Here is an 18,429-nt window from a genome sequence, read left to right on the forward strand (position 1 = left end):
TCCCTTGTGCTTGAATCCAACCTCAGTATTGCACTATGAGATTCATACACTTAATGATTTAAGTAGCTTTGATAAGAAGCTCATTCAGCACAACATTGTTTGCATAAAATGACACATCCATTCACAAAGAATTGCATGATATAAATAATTGTGGTTATTGCACTAGCATTCTATAACCAACAATATTCTATGACAAATACATATATAAGTACCCAAAGGTGAGCCCTCTTAGGTAGTCGCGACAATACACAAAAATCCAAGTAAAATGGAGAAGGGATTCCTTATGCATGCCTCCTACTATGAGCATCGCCAACATTAGTATTCATGTGTTATCAAGTAAGGCAATAGAAAACTTAAAGCTAACCACCCTACAAATGACCCAAAGCAATTCTTAGGCAAGCGCATCAAAAATTGCATTTACCATAACACCATTTGCATTAAATAACACTTCAATCAACAAAGAAGTGGACGATGCAACACATTATAGTCATTAAATCAACACATTGCACTCAGAAATTAGCTATGATGAAAATCCATAAAAAATTCCAAAGGTGATCCCTTTTTGAAAGCCAAAACAATCACCAGAACTCCAAGTAAAATGGAGAAGAGTTTACTTTATAGTGCCTCCTGAGACGAAGCTTGGTCATACTTACAACTCAAGTATTACTAAGTGACATGATAAAAAAATAAACACTAACCACCCTGCAAATGACCCACATCCAATTTTCAGATAAAATTAACAAGCAACTTATTTACCACACCAGTCTGCACAAAATAAGTCGAGCACCAAGAAGGCCTATAAAAGAAAAGTAAATACCTCTTAAGTAGCCAGAACAATCCTTGAAACTCTATGTAGAATGGGAAAGGGTTTTTTACAAGTGCATCCCATAATAAGCATGGCCAACATTACTATATGTGTTACCAAATGGAGCCAATACCAAGCTAAAAATTTACAACCTTACAAATGACCCATGACCAAATTTCAAATAGACTCAAAAAGCAAGTCAATTAACACACCATTATTTGCATCAAATGAGACTTAAATTTTTTTAAAATTGCATCCCGTTCAAAACAAATTTTTTCTTCAACCAAAATTATGACTCATGTTACCAAGTGGAGAGGGTAGCAACTATTTGAATGAAATGAAACTTCAACTAAAAAACAACCACATCCCCTTACAAAACTAACCTTTCCATCAACCAAAATTATGACCCACATGGTACCGACAAGTGGAGAGGGTAGAAAAAAAATGATTGATCACACAGCAAATGACCATAGCCAATACTTAGGAAGACCCAACAAAAATCTTGTTCACCACCATTATTTGGACAAATGGCACTTCCATCATGACAAAGAAAGGATAGCTACAAGATGTACATCATAACCTTTCAAACAAAACACTTCTCTAAGGAAAGAATTCTTCAATAAAACAATATCCCAACCTTACACATCAAAAAGTTGGGGATGCCAAGATGAGGTACAAGCCAAGAAGACAAAAGGCTAAACAAATCACAGGGTGAAGAAAAGTCAAGAGGAAGGAATATAGATGCCTAAATAAGAAACTTGGCGAAGAAAAAGTGAAATGGAAAGGGGAAGACCAAAGCAACCCACAAGGAAGAGAGAAGGATGACACAAGGGAGTATTTCGTAATAACACAAAAACATTGTCAACTAGGGAGAACTATCGTTATATCACTGCTTATTTTTTCTGGATGACTTTGGAGCCAAAATTAGAAAGCCCAAACATGTACAATAAACAAGTGAGGAGACCAAACAAATTTTCGGGTTTCCCACCTTGGTTCACACAAGTGAAAAGAAGTGAAACATCATCCTTCAATGCAATGAAAACTTGGGTTGTCAAGGAAAATGCTAAGGCAAAAACGTTAATTCCCAAACAAAATTCTAGACAAAGAACAAGTGAAATTACAAAAGGAAAACCAAATTAAGAAAACAAGAAGAGGGAATGACCACACAAGTTTCCTTGATAATACAACCAAAATATTATCAAATAAGGTGGATCATTAGTCATGTTAACTTTTTGAACATGATTTGGCTGCCAAAATTGGAAAACCTACCAGTGCACAATAAATATGTGAGGGGAACAAATAAATTTTGGGGTTTCCCACCTTCATTGCATGATGGCATGAAGTAAATGAAATGCAATCCTTCAACATATTAAAAAATTGGAATTGGCAAGAAAAGTACCAAGGAAAAAAGTTAGTTTCCCCAATGAAACACCAAGCAAAAAACAAATGAGAAATAAGAGGAAGATTCAAGCAAGCAACCAAAAAGAGGAAATCACCACACAAGGGAGAGTTCTGTAAGACAAAAATATTGTTAAATAAGTAGAAGCATTGGTCACCACTTCACTTTTCTAGACAACTTTGGAGCCAAAGCCTGGAAGCCCACTTGTGCATAAGAAACAAGTGAAGAGGCCAAATGACATTTGGGGTTTCCCACTTTCCTTTGTGAAACTGAAAAGGAGTAACAAAATGGAATCATTAACATATTGAAAACTTGGGGCTGCTAAGAAAAGTGACATGGAAAAAAGCAAAATGGCCAAATGAAACCTTGGGCAAAGAACAAGTGATGCACCAAAAGGAAGATTGAAACTAATAGCGAGGAAGAGGGAACAAACACACAAACGAGAGCTTTATAACAATAAAAAAATATTTTTGAATAAGGAGAATCATTGGCCACCACATAACTCTTTTAAGACAACTTGAGAGCCAAAATTTATAATCCTACTTATGCAGAAGAACCATGTGAGGAGCCCAAATGAATTTTGGGATTTTTGACCATCCTTCACACTAGTGGCATGGAATAGATGAAACATCGTATATCAATGCACAAATAACTTGTGGTTGCAAGAAAAGGACTAAGAAAAAAGGGCAAACTCCCAAATTGAAAAGTGAGACAAAGAGCAAGCATATTGGGAAGAGAGATGAAAGCAAGTAGCAAGTAGAAAGGATAAGGAAACAACCACACAAGAGAGATTTATGTAAGAAGGAAAAAATATTGTCAAATAAGGAGAAGCATTGGTCACCACTTAACTTTTTTAAGACAACTTGGGAATCAAAATCTCCAAGCATTCCCATAAATAAGAAACATGTGAGTAGAAAAAATGAATTTTGAGGTTCCCCACCTTCATTGGCATGAGTGGCATGGAGTAAACTAAGCACCACCCATCAACATACCAAAAATTTGGGCTTGCCAAGAAAAACAAGTGAAAGTGCAAGAGGGATATTGAACCAACCACAAGGAAGAGGTAGCAACCACAAGGGATAGTTGCATAATAAGACAAGTATTCTCAAATAAGGAGAAGCAGTGGCCACTAGTTACAATTTTTTAGACAAGTTTAGGCCCCAGAATTGGCAAGCCTACTTCCATGTAAGTAACAAGTGAGGAGAACAAACAAATTTTAGGATTTTCCACCTTAATTCGCAAAGTGGAAAGCAATCAACGAAACACCATCCTTCGACATGCTAAAAACTTAGGGTTTCTAAGAAAAATGCCAAGGCAAGAAGGAAAATGTCTAATGAAATGCAAGGAAAAGAACAAGCAAAACAACAAGAGGAAATTTGAAGGGGGTGGCAAGAAAAATGGAATAACAACACAAGAGAAAGCTTGATAAGAAGACAAATGTCATGTTGTAGGTTGGGGAAGTAGGTTGTCATTGCATCGAGCTTTATAAACAATTTGCAGCATATGAAATGTTGAAAATGGTCCTCACAAGCCTATTTTTCCTTTATATAAAAAAAGAAGAATAGAAGAGCTTGATCAAATTTATGACCTTCGATCAACCTAATAATTGAATTAAGCATACCCTTGTTCTATGTTATACCTTGATCGAGGTTTTGTTTAATTCAATTTATACCTTTGTCAATATTTTTAAAAGCACCTTAAAAGAGAGATTTATTTAAGCACTCACTTGAAATATAATTCATCGATTTAGAACTTAAACATTATCTTGAATAAAAAAATAATTTTACTATATTTTCTTAATTTCTCACCATTAAACAAAAAAAACTTTATAAATTTACCCTGAATCATAATTTTTAAAAAAAATAACATATACCATTATTAATATTTTTTTAAAATAAAATAAAATATAAATAATAATAATAATAATAATAATAATAAAAATTACCTATACATAAAATTTTAAAAGCATTTAAAATAGCATAAATACTTCCTCACTACAAATATGGTTGCTATGAATATTGTCAGATTTTTAAATTGAAATAAAAACAGAAGAATATATAAATTCTAGAGGATTCTCATTTTATTGTTTAGATTTCTAATATAACTTTAGTGTTTATTGAGTATTTACTCTATATTTATATGTGATATTTTAAAAAGTGTTACGGATACATAATTTTTGAAATAATATTTTTTTTTAGGTAATTTCGTTAATGGTTTTTTTTAATTTTCAAGATAGTTTTGTATTGTTTTTTTAATAATTATTTAATGTTTATTATTTTAAATATTTATTATATTTGATGTTTATTGTTTTAAATATTTATTGGTGTAATTATGTAAATTAAATTTACTGGAAAATGTTGGTAAGTTAAATCAGCGTTTATTTTAATATATATTTTATATTCACTTTGTTGTTATTATTAGTAGTTAGTTATAAAAAATATAATATAAATTAAATATATATACATTTAAAAAAAATATGGAACAAAATTTTTAATTATGGAGATTCTAAATCTTTAAATAGGCTTTGTTATAATATCATGGGCCAATATTATAGCTTATCAATACCACAAGCCCAAAAAACTATAGCTCTCTTCATATGATACTTTTTCAGATGATATTTTTTAATTAATTAATTTAATTAAAAAGACAATAAGTGCATAATTGAAAATAAATTAATCAATTTAATTAAAAAGACAATAGGAGCATAAACATTTTGAAAATAAATATCAACCTTTGATTCGTGAGACTACTATGAATTTTCTAGAATATTTGTAGAGGTTAAATTTTCACCATACACCTAATAATAAGTGATAATTAAATTAAAATTGTGGAAGTCTTATTCCAAAATAAACACACCTATCGTATAATTATATTTTGAATATTTAGTATTTTCCGCTTATATGTAAATTTACATATAGCTAAAACAAAAATATTATTATAAATCCCTTAACATTAAAAGTAACTAGTCTAGATTCGTCTTATCTTCGGATCTACCAAGTTGACACAGGTCAAATCTCTTTTCAACCTAAAATAGGTTTGCATCTCAAAAGATTTGATCCCTTTAGACGTTTGGTAGATCTAAAGTAAAGATGGATCTAAGTTGGTTTAATTATTAATTGTTGGCTTGAAGGGCCCTGGCCCAGGGTCAGTGTTAAGCAGTGAAACAAATCCCTGTACTACTGGTCCTTTCGCATCAATCTGCGGGGCGCGGACTGAAGTCTCACCTGAAGCAGTATGGTGGGATGCAGGAACCAAGTTTATGCACCCTAAGATAGTTGTGATATCGTTTATTTTCCCTAACCTTCCTTCGTGCAGGTCGATAAGCCCTTTAGGGCTTATCAAAGTACTTCTCTTATTCATCCTCGAAGCCTCCGTGAAAGTCTTCGGTCGTCCTTCGCGAGCCCTAAAAAGATAGATCAAGCACTTACTCGCCCTTGTAACTACTCTTACTTTTGCATCTACCCAGATTCGCTTAAGTATTAGTTACTTTAACGTGCAATTACGGTTAGCTTCCCGTAAACATATATCTCTACTTATGGACATATAAAACAGAGAAACATATAGATTCGCGCATCAGAGTAGCCTTAAAACATAACCCTAATATTCAAAATAACATAATCGTATGCAATGAACAGAAGTAAAATACACAGGTAATTTCAGAATACTCTTCTTTATTATTGATTCAAATTTGCAGTACAGACTCTTACTACCTTGCGCACATAGTTGCAGGTGTCCACGCACTCAGCCGCGGACTTCTACCCTAAGCCTTTGTGCACTCAGCTGCAAAGCCTCTTCCTATGCTAAGACTCTTCGCTCTTAGCTCTCAAAGACCCATTACCTTCATTAACATCAAGTATCAACTATGAACTGAACTAAAGTAAACTAAACTATCTTAGACTCCTCTAAGACCTCCTTTTTATACAATCCCATGGTCCGCGGACCATGGGTAGATCTCTAAAGTCGACATGCTTTTACACAAAAGAAGGGCGAAAACCCTTTATTGACTCTTGACATCTTTGCGCTCCGTGACCACAAAATGCGGAGACTTTACATTCCTTTACACAAAACTTGGTCCTTTAGCCCCAAAACTTGGGCTTTTAGCCCCATAATTGACCCCAGGGGACCCGTTCCCAACATTAATTATAAACAATTACAAATATAGTTATTTATTTTATTTTATTTTTATTTTTATTTTATTTTGCCCACTACTTGACCAAATCAAGTTTACAATAACTACCCAAATAAAATAAAGAAAAATAATAATAATAATAAAGTAATTTTTATTATTTTTATTATTTTAGTTTGAAGTTTGAAGTTTTTTTTTTTTTTTAACATGGGTTATTTTTATTTTTAGTCAAAGTGTTTACAAGACATTACATTACAACATCTCTATCATACTAGGTTGAACATAAAAAAAATAAAAATGAAAATAAACAATAATAAAAAATATATATATATTTGAACACCTTAGCATTAAAAGCAATAAAAATTTACCTCAATGGGGGTGTTAGACAGAGCAAGTGGACTGGGGGCGAAAGCAGCCCGCCAACTCACCACCTCTCGAGGCATTAAAGAGGGGGGTGGTGTGGCCACCTCCCCCCATGCAGTGACACATGCTACAAGTCATGACAACACCAATAATTAATATGGTAACCCCTGCACCCTTTGTGTTTTCCTACTTTCTTTGAGCTTACTCCATTTTCTACCCGTTTTGTGTTCTTGCCAAGCTGCAGGTGGGATTTTTCCCCATTAACATTTGGCTCCCCGACGCTCCAGTGAAGGAAGTCCAGGGCCCTCCTAACCTGGACCTCCATTGCTCTCATTCCACTATTGATTGTAGAATTTATTGTTTGTTCACAATCTCTAGGGTCCAAGAGAGAATATTGAATGAACTCCAACAAGGGAATCATCTCCAAGAACCAAAAGACAATGACTAGAGCAAGCACACAATTCATGATCTAGTAAAAAGAAATTGGTTATAACCTATTGTTGGTATTGTCTATTTACTTTGTGTTTCTTATTCTCAAGCCTAAGAATCTAATATGCATTATTGAGGTCAAATTCTCTTTGGTGTTTACTATTGCTTTTATCCCTTTAGTTCTCTACTCCATTCAAAGCTCCTTCCCTCTACATTTTTCTATCTTGTTTCTTTAGTACCACCTCTTCTGGTTAGCTCGGTCGTAGTCCCTTCTGTTGAGAAGTGTAGCAAGAAAGGTTCAATTTGACTTAACCTTGGTCAAATTAAGAAAATTTGAAATTTCCACATCAGTAGACAACTTGGAGACAGTTAACTAAGGTGACATGGATCTTGTCACTCAATTAGCTCAGTAAATTCGAGTTATAGGGCTTGGAGTTCAGTTATGCATGTGCTGATTGTTAATTTGTAGCCATCCAGTTCAGTTATTTCTATTTGTACTTTGTTAAACTATTTCTAACATTTAATAGAACTAGTTAGAGGTCAGTGGTGCAGTGGGACAACAATCTAACTCAGAGATCCTCTAGTTAACTGATCAATCAAGCAAAAATAGATCATGCATGCAAGGAATTCAAATTTCTCAGTTGTGGTGGAGATTCCAAGGCAATGTAACATTAGTTTTTGACTAGATTTGAGTGTACATGTGCTTCATGCAATCAGTGATCAATCCTTGGGAATTGCGCAATAAATTTGGAGGAAATTCCTAAAGAATAGGGGTAAATTTCCTCGTGATTTGTGCAAGTAAATAGGAGCTCAGGTGGAGAGATAAATTGACTAGGCATGGGTCAATTATTTTCATTGAGCATAGAGAACAGTTATTCATTTGCAGGTTGAGCTCGGAGCGAGCAAGAAATTGTAATACATTCTCTATTCATTTGATTAATGCAAGCAAGCTTAAGGGTTTTTACCAATTGGTTTCTCCTAGATAAATTTGTGTACTTGTGTATGTGATTGATGCATATTTGTAAATGTTGTTCTAAGTTGTGAAGTAATTTCCATAGAGCAGTAGAGTAGAATTGTGTCTCTTGATTTAGATTAAATTTCTTGAGAAGTTGAAATTATATCACCATATTTATACATGGTATCAAAGCAGGATTCACATTAAAACAAGAATTTTGAAGTTGTTCCTCAGGAGGATCGAATTTGCAGCCTCAGTGTAGCGGGATTTCATCAGAGTTGGGAGAATGGCCTTCAATGGACTGAGATTAAAGTATGCCTTCAAAGGCAGCTCGAATTTCATTTCCTAGAAGGATTGCATGGAGGTAGTGCTTGATGACAATGGATTGTTGGAATATGTCAAGACAGACATTCCAAAACCAGGATCGGTTGATGCCCATAACCTAGTCCAAAGGAAGAAATATGTAGTCAAAGCGAGGAGAATAATCCTAGAGGGAGTGAGAGCCCCAATTGTCTCAAATATCCATGGAAAATAAACTCCTTTCGCAATGTAGAAGGCAATGACTGATCTTTTAGAGAATAACAGTGACCATAAAAAAGTGGCTCTCAAAGACAAACTTCAAAACATTAAGGTGCATACTATTCCACAGTATCTCACCAAATTTACACAAGTTCGGGATGAGCTTGGAGGGGTTGGTGTGAATGTTGCAAAAGATGACATGGTGATCCTAGCGCTTCTAGGCCCTCCCAAAATCTAGCATAGCTATGAGGGCTCGGTGAATGGGAGGAAGAAATTACTGAATTGGGAACGCTTATGGTACGATTTGGTACAAGAAAGAATCAGGCGAAATACCAAAAATGAAAGTTCATCCAAGGGAGAAGATGAAGAAAATTTTACATTGGTTGGAAAGGGCAAGAAGGGAAAAAGGAAGAAATATCAAACCAAACCAGAATCCAGGCAAGGTGGAAGAAGAAAGACTTGTTCAAAATAAAATGCTCCAATTTTCATGAATTCGGGCACTATGCTACAAAGTGTCCACAAAAAAATCCTTGCAAGAAAACCTCGGGAGGAGCAGCAGGTGACGCATTAGCTTCACAGTTTGAGTTAAACTTTACCCTAATTGCATGCATGGACAACACTGTGATGGGGAGTGTGTCGTACTTGGATTCAGGTGCCTTGCTCCATATGACAGGGTGTAGAGAGTTTTTCAATGACCTAGAGGAGAAATATATCCGGATGCATATTTAGCTTGGAGACGATGGAAGGTACAGTGTTACTGGGATTGGCATAGTAACCTTTAAGAGAAAGTAGGGATCCCATTTTCACCTCAAAAATGTTATGTTTATACCAGCCCTGAAGAATAACCTCATCTTTGTAGAATTTTTGGAAGACCATGGCTATGTTGTGATCTTTAGTAAAGGGAAAGCCTTTCTAAGACACATAGCTATTAGGTAGGTGAAGCAGATCGGGGTTTGTGTGAATAACCTATATAAAGTTGATGCGGAATATTGTGTTTCATTAAGCAATAAGGCAGAGAAAGTGCAGAGTTGAGATGTCGATAAACTTTGGCATAGTAGGTTGGGCCATTTGCACCATGGCACCCTTAAAATTATATAACAAATAATGACCTTCCTCCCTAAAGGATCACTTGAACAGCATGATGTATACAAGGATTGTACCTTGGGGAAGTATGTAAAATCATCATTCCATGATCAAGACAACAAAGAAAATGGAGTCTTGGAGAGAGCCCACACTGATGTTTGTGGACCCTTCTCGATAGCTTCCACTCCCACACATAAGTAATATGTTATTTTTATTGATGATTTCTCAAGAAAGTTTTGGATCTTCTTCATGCAAAAGAAGGATGAGACATTCTCAAAATTTGTAGAATTCAAGGCACTAGTTGAGAAAGAGACTGATAAGAAGATGAAGGCTCTAAGGGGTGACAATGGAGGTGAATATTTTTTCAATGACTTCAAGGAATTTTTTGCCAAAGGAATTCAAAGAGAACCGATAGCTCCCCGTAACCCACAGCAGAATGGGTTAGCTAAGAGAAAGAACTGGTGCATTGTGGGAGATACAAGAGCTATGTTACATGACCAAGGCCTGCCACTAAATTTGTGGGCAGCGGAATGTAACACAACAGTCTACTTGAAAAACTAGAGTCATCATCAGATTCTTGGTATGATTACACTGGAGGAGGCTTTCTCGAGGAGAAAGTCAGATGTGTCGTACCCTATGTTTACTTCCATGTCTCCAAAGATTCAAGGAAAAAACCTGAACTGGAAACAGTGTTGGGAGTTTTTGTGGGTTACACTAAACTCCACACAACTATCGGGTGTACTTACATTCCCTCATAATGATGTTTGTGCGAATGGATGTAAAATTTGATGAAGAGAAAGAAATGAGATGCTCCCTTGAGAGGGGACTACAAATCCCACCAGAAGGAGATATTTTAGCTCCAAAGGAGGAGCCTCAAGAAGTTGTAGGGAAGCCACAACTGGAGGAGCATAAAGGAGGCAGATTGGATACATCCACTCAAGCAGAACCATACAGAGAAGATAGGAAAAGAACCAAGGAAGCTGATAGATTGATGCAGGATGTGAGGGAGAATGTGGGAGCTCCTTCAAATTTGTGCAAGCAAAGGAGGTCACCTAAGAGTTACACTAGCTACATGGATTTAATGACTGAGCTTGTAGAGACTGAGCCATCCTCTTTTGAGGAAGCAGTTGAGCAACCAGTTTCGGTTGATGCAATGGTGGAAGAACATGAATCCATCATGAAGAATAGTGTTTGGGAACTAGTCCTAAGACCAACAGATAAATCAGTTATGGGTTCAGAATGGATCTTCAAGGTTAAGCATGAGGTAGACGGAAGCATAGAAAATCATAAGGCCATATTTGTGGCCAAAGGGTTCTCTCAAGTTGAGGGAAAAATTTTCTCCCGTAGCAAGGTATGCATCCATTAGATCCATTCATGCACTAGTTGTGTAGATGGGGTGGAAGATCCACCAGATGGATTTAAAAACAGTGTTGCTCAATGGTGTTATTGAGAAGGAAGTGTAATCAAACAACCAGAAGGATTTGAGACATTTGATTGTTAGTCTTATGTGTATATACTCAGGGGAATATTGTATGGTCTCAAACAAGCCCCCCAAGCTTGGAACACTCAGATTAATAGTTAGCTCACTAAATTGGGTTTCCCCAAAAGTAAATCAGATGTGAACCTCTATTATATTTTGATAGAAGGTAAAATTCTTAACATTATTTTATATGTTGATAATTTAATATTGACAAGTGATGAGCAGTTGATCATATCTCGCCAGAAATACCTTGCAAGGGAATTTGAGATACCTCGGAATCATGTATGATTATTCGAGTTCCAATGATTATGGAAAAGATACCTCGGAGTCTGAGCATATAATGTATTTACACCGTAAGGTGTTCCCCTCTGAAATCAACTCCCCCAACTACCTTTCTGTCATAATCTTGACTGTCAGATCCATTATTAGACGATTAAATGTTTTTCCACCCTTAGATACTACTAACTGTCAACTAAATCTTGATTTGCACCTTTATAACGATAGTCCCATTTCTGTTTTGTGGCTTCGTTGGGTGCATCTAACCCTAATTCTTTGTTTCTTGCATGCAGCATCTAACCCTAATTCTCTGTTCTTGCCCTGCGTGTAGGTCCTAGGGTTGTTCTGTAATTCAGTTGCAAGTTTATTCCTTCTGTGTGTTCAGTTGGAGGGTTATTCCCATGTTGAATGGGCATTTCTGAGGACAACCCACCTCAAAAACAAGAAATGGTGGTCCAAGGGCAACCCACCTCAGAAACAAGAAATGGTGGTCGATACAAGGAGCGAGTTGTCATGGTTGGAATGCAATCCCTTATTGGCTCTTGGTTCCACTTTTAACCCCATTCTCTCCACCTCTTACTGACCTATCCCCTGCAGCTCATTCGTTTGCACAAAAGAGACCAACGATTTTCTAGTTCCCACAGCGTGTAACAACAACCGCCTCTGCCAATACTGCTACTCTTATGTCGACAGGCCCTTCACAGACGGGGTCCTCGGTTCTGTGAACCTCAGTCCAATCCATGTCTCCCCTGTTCTGAAAATCCCCAATTTTGTCTCGAGTGTGTGCCATTACCGATACTGACAGCCCGACTCTCATGGGTATGAGCAAGGGCTCTTTGTCATTCATTTCCTACTGCATTCCGGACCATGTTCTTTACCCACAATTCGCGGGCATTCTCCTGTTTGGAGACTCCCCATTTTACAAATATCTCCATTACATGCCCCGTATACCCAATCCATTCTTCTGCCCTATTTCAATAGAGTGGCCTAAACTGTTGAGCTCTACGGTGTCAAACCTTACGACATCAAGGTTCAAGGACCCATGGATCGTTGCTGCTTCTCTCATCCTGCAGGTGCACCATTTCCAAAGGGTTGGATCTCTGCTTCGCTCATCCTGCGGGTGCACCATTTCCAGAGGTTACACTCGTGACTCTACTCTTCGATTTCACTCGTGTTAGGCTCGAAAGCCACAAGGCACTATATCCAGTGCCAAAGGAGATTACAGGTGTGTAAAATAACAAAACAATTTACTGCTTCACGAACTCTGACTCTGTGCCCATGTATCTGGATATCATTGGCAATTACCACCAGCAGAATTTGTGGATAGAATCTGATCTCCCCAGAACTCACGCATTGGATTTGCCAGGCCAGTCTGCAACACCAATTGATCAACTAAATATTGTTTAGCACTCATGGTCACATTGCATAGGAAAATGGTTGAATGTTGATGCTTTTAATACTTTTATTAAGAGTGTATAAATGTGATCTGCGTCAAAATGGCACATTCGCTCAAGATGGTATGCATTCCATGATTTATCAGAAGCTTTTATCAGTTCAATTTTTCTTTGTAGTGGTCATTTTTTTTCTTCTTGTCAAAACCCAAAAATCTTATGGAGGGATCTATTGAAATTATCTCATTGTTCAATTTTACAGTGCAAGCTTTAAGAGAAATTCAGTTGGATATTAATTTCACATATCCTTCAGCTGGCGATCCATGCTTACCCGTTAATTTTTTGTGGGACTGGTTAGGCTATAACAACGATGTATCCCCCAGAATCAAAAGCTTGTGAGTAGTAATTCAAACCCAGCTTTTATGGGTTTTCCATTGGTCCAATTTCTAAAATTTTACAAGTTATATATTTAGTTAGTTTATTTAGATCTCAGAAATCTGTTCTGCATTTCATTTGATTGATTTCGATCTCAGGAATCTCTCGAGCAAAGGAATTACAAGTATACCTTCCAGTATTACCCATCTCACAGTCCTTGTTATAATGTAAGTGGAAATTCTAGCTTAGTGTTAGAATCGAATTTCAATATATAAATCAACAATGCAGTCTAATCACTATGCTCTTTGAAAATTATATTTGTGCAGCGACTTGTCTGAAAACAATTTAACTGGACAAATACAAGAATTTCTAGCTAATTTGACGAACTTGAGAGAACTGTGAGTAGAATTTCTCTTTGATAGATGTTATATTTATCTAGTAAGGCTACCTTTGTACTCACATACGCACGGCTTATATTCAGAGATGCAATCCAAGAATTTGGAGAACAATAATCTAACTGGTACAGTGCCGGCTATTTTAAGAAACAACAAAAACTTATCGATCAGGTTAATTCTCTTCTCCAACATGGATCATTTTACTGAAAATTAGTATAGTTTTATCATAGAGATCTCTAAATTTGAGATTCAATATTCTGATTGTGTTTTATGTTTGATAAGCTTTCGGGCAATCCACAAAGACACTTCTTTGTGAAGGCGACGCAAATCAGTGCACTAAATCAAAACCTGGTATCAGTAAAAGTGTTATAATCAGTTTGTCAGTCGCTGGAGGGATAATATTAATGCTTTTGTCAATTACTGTTGCAACAGTACTTGGTAGAAGATTGAAACAGGGGAGGGCTAGGGTTGTTGGTATGTATATATGATTTGTGTATTTTCTGATCATTCTCTATTGGCCTACATATTTTGTTAGTGATTTTAATATTTGTAACAACATTCTTCTATTGTTCTTGCAGAGAGAAATCCTTTGAAAGAAGCCACAAAGGGCCATGACTTATCATCACCTCAATGAAGAAAATTTAGTTATGATGAGGTCAAGGAAATAACTGGTGGATTTGGAAGGCAAATTGGCAGAGGAGGATTTGGGCCTGTATTCTATGGCCATCTGCAAAATGGTGCTTAATTCATCAGCGTTTCACATTTTCCTATATAAACAAGAAAGGTTTTTTTAATTAAAGATAAAATATTTTTATCTCTAGAGAAACATTTCGGAATTTTTAAAAAGAGATATGTGCAAAGGGCACTGTGACTCACTGAAAAGAAAGGTATAATACAAGTTACTATGCTTTCGAAAGTGCACCGTAAAAATCTTGTGCCCTTTGTGGGATATTCTTGTGAAGGAGGAAATCAGAAATTGATTTACTAGGATATGTCCAAGGGAAACTTGAGGGGAATTCTCCATGGTATGGGTCAAATCCTGGGCTATCTTGTCTTGTGTTTAATCTGGAAAAACAATTTCAATTTATCTATATATATATATATGTGTGTGTGTGTGTGTGTGTGTGTGTGTGTGTGTGTGTGTGTTGTCTTACCGTACAGTGTGTGTATATATGTATATATATATATATATATCTATATATATCTATATATATATATATATATATATATATTCTTAACTATTATTTTCTTGTTGTAGAGGGCCAAATGCTTTACAGGAGTTGGCTGACTGAAAAACAAGGCTTGACATTGTATTGAACGAATCTCAAGGTGAGTGTCCTTCCCTCTTGAAAAAACCATGAATTTAGACTTTGTATCTTACGTAAATGAGTTGACTAATGTCAATGTCTCTGTAAAAATAATAATCAAGACTGGAATACTTGCATAATCATTGTCGGTTGTAAACCTATCATAATTCATAGAGATATCAAAACTACTAATATTCTTTCAAGTGAATGGATGGAAGAAAAACTATCAGACCTTGGGTTGTCTAGGTTTGGCCCCTCAAGCGAAGCAACCCATGTCTCAACAGATGTGAAGGGTACATTTGGATACCTTGATCTTGAATATTACACATTTTTGGTAGAAGATTGAAACAGGCTAGGGCTAGGGCTGTTGGTATGTATATATGATTTGCGTATTTTCTGATCATTCTCTATTGGTCTACATATTTTGTGAGTGATTTTAATATTTGTAACAACATTCTTCTATTGTTCTTGCAGAGAGAAATCCTTTGAAAGAAGCCACAAAGGGCCATTGATTTTCTCTATCCAAGTGAAGGTATTCACAGATGCTGGTACTGTGGCTATTGAATAACTTTTATTACTGTAACACCTCATCAAGCTGCATTCATCCCGAGAAAGCCAAAAAAGAAATTGTCAAGTGAAGTACAGGAAATGCCTCGAACATCTTTTTTTCCTAGCACTCATGTAAAGGTTTGATTTATACTAATAAATTTGATTCATCAAAGTCTTTTAGGTTACTATAACTGCTGGAAGCTAATCTGCTATTTTTTTATTCTTTATTTTCAAGAAAAGTGGTCTAGGAATCTTTACATTTCTTTGGTTTGTTTTGGTCACATGATCTCATAATCCATATTTTGATTATCAAGTTGTGTACAGAGTCAGACCCACTAAGGGCTGAACGGTTAAAGCAGATGCAAATGTTTTGATATAGGTGATTCGAAAAGTTGGAGGGATCATTTAATCTCTATTACTTGTGTGAGATAGCTATTATTGGTGGAGATAGGTTGGAGGGATCATTTAATCTCTATTTCTTGTGTGAGATAGCTATTATTGGTGGAGATATCTTATATTGTGATGGCTGCCCCATCTTTACAAGGTTGCACACTCCTCCATGTATCTCCTTGTCAAAATGCAACAACAAAAGCATTGTGTTGAAAAGTGGCACAAAAGCTGGCTAGTACCTTGTTATGTATAATGTTGGATAAGTTTCATATATGTTGTTCCGAGAAAGTTTATTTTTTAGTTATTTAGAATATTATTCTATTTATATTGATGAATTAGATGGTACTTCAGTTGTGCCAGATCCCAAAATCAAATCAAAATCTAGGCCCTGTACTGTACAATTGAATAAGTTAGTTGATAAGTCTGTCATTAGGCCATGACGCTGTACATACTTGAACATGTTATACACATGTTTATTTTTGCTGACATTCATTAACATATTTTTACTTTAGTCGCCATTATTGAGGACATGAAAGATTTTTTCATTTGTGGTTGGCTTCAAAAATAATATATAAAGGTTGAATGCATAATAATTTTTGTTATATTCGATATTCTGCCAATATGCTATGCAGATTTTGTTTCTTAGTGTGTATTCACGTATTTGTTCAACTGTTCACAAACTCTTTTTTTGTGATCAATGATATGCAGAGGCACTTTGAAGTTTGATGGGTGTTTCAGATTCTAAGAGGCTAAACTTGCATACACAGAAGTCTATATATAAAAGTGAAGATATGACAAAAGATAAATTCCATCATGCTCTAATAACCAACTAGGGCCATGTGGCATGATATTTGTAGATTGTTCTGTTATAGCTTGCAGTGGTCTCTATTATTAGAGAGGATGCCTGTCATTCTTTAAGTACGGTGTTTATTGCCATGTGGCATGATATTTTTAGACTGTTCTGTTATGGTTTGCAGTGGTAGCTATTATTAGACTGGATTAGTAACATTGTATGGATCAGGTTTACACTGATCTTACTGCTGCAAGTACCCATACCTTTTTATAGTTCTAAGGCATGGTCCAATGGTTGTCTCTGGTGGTTTGGTCTTATAAGTCTCTAGATCCATTTTTGTGTGGAAGGCTATGCACTGACTCTTTATTTCTATTAATAATAAGAAAATTATATAGGAATTGGAATGTTTAGTGTTAAAAGCTCTATTATCTGTTATGCACTTCCAAATCCTTCTGCTTTTTCATTGTCTTTGTAATAAAATTGTCAGTATCTCATTTTATAGTATATATGTGATTTAGTTCCAATGATAACATGATGCTGATGTGATTCAATTTGAAAACATGGAATCAGAGCTGAAGGACGTGTTTTTGGAAAGCAAAAGATGGATAGCTTTGAAATATCTAAATTTAGAGCAACGCAGATTTTGCGTTAATTCATAGTGGCATTTGTGGTCCTAGGAAACAAAATCAGTTTGAGGAGCAATTTATTTCATCACTTAGGTAATCTACTCTCTGAAAATTCATCTACAAGTCATCTCTGCAACCGATGAATTTCACTGGAAAACACATAGCGAGTTAAATTCTAGCCTCTAATCAACAATTGACTCATGAAGCTTTTAAAAAGACTAATGCACCCTTATTATTTAACCCAAAAATTAGTTCAATGTTTCCCAAGTTAGTAATTTTCTTTACCTCTCTAGTGACCATCTTCATCAAGCTCAAAAATTTTAGTTAATATTTAATTGCTTTCTCCAAAATCTATGAAACATACCCTTCAAAATTATTGAGAGTTTGATTTCAATGGTGGCATTCCTCCCATAGACTCGTTCTGGAAACCCATACAATTTTTCTTTTCAAACAGCTGCATCAACTTTTTGTTGATGACATCCGTGCCCAGAGGGAATTCTTCTTACACTTCGGGGCCCTTCCGATCAAGATACCATTCTATCAAAATGTTCTGAAAATCCCCCCTTAGGTTGAAGAATATATGCATTCCATTCTTCAGTTAATGCACCAGAAAGACCTATGTTTCCTGCCTCTATCTAAGACGATTGTTGAAGGATTGTGCCTCTATCCATGGAAATATCTTTCAGCTCGAAGAAGCCATTGTTGTGCAACTCTGCCAGAGTGGCCTACACTGTCAGGCTCTACGACATCAAGGTTGGATGTTGGTTGCTCTCAATCCCACCAACTATCTTCTTGCCAGACAACGCAGGTGTCGGAAGACCATGGTGGACTTTGGCACACAGTTTAGTTTTCTTTTGGGTGCTTACACACCCCTCAGGTAGGCATTTCTTGCGCATAACCGAGGGACCCCAAATCCAGTTCAGCTGAATTTTCTGAAATTTCGAGGACCCATGGATCTCTGCTTCGCTCATCCTGCGGGTGTGCCATTTCCACAGATTACACCTGTGATTTTTCTAGCCTAACCACACCCGTGATTCTGCTCTTTGATTCTCCTAGTGTTAGGCTAGAAAGCCACCGAGCATTATATCCATTATAATCTATTATTTGTAATTTTTTATTGAAATTTAAAAAACATTTTAGATGATCAAGAGCTAGCTCATGGGATATA

At 36.0% G+C, this 18,429-nt stretch overlaps 1 pseudogene; it reads left to right on the plus strand.

The window, feature by feature from the left end:
• Nucleotides 1-8,636: 8,636 nt before the first annotated feature.
• Nucleotides 8,637-18,142, plus strand: LOC149148955 (uncharacterized; annotated as a pseudogene).
• The last annotated feature ends 287 nt before the right edge of the window (nucleotides 18,143-18,429 follow it).

Source organism: Pinus tabuliformis, chromosome 9, assembly GCF_031772625.1.
Source record: "Pinus tabuliformis cultivar Carrire ecotype Pingquan chromosome 9, CPIR1, whole genome shotgun sequence".
Classification (NCBI taxonomy): domain Eukaryota; kingdom Viridiplantae; phylum Streptophyta; class Pinopsida; order Pinales; family Pinaceae; genus Pinus; species Pinus tabuliformis.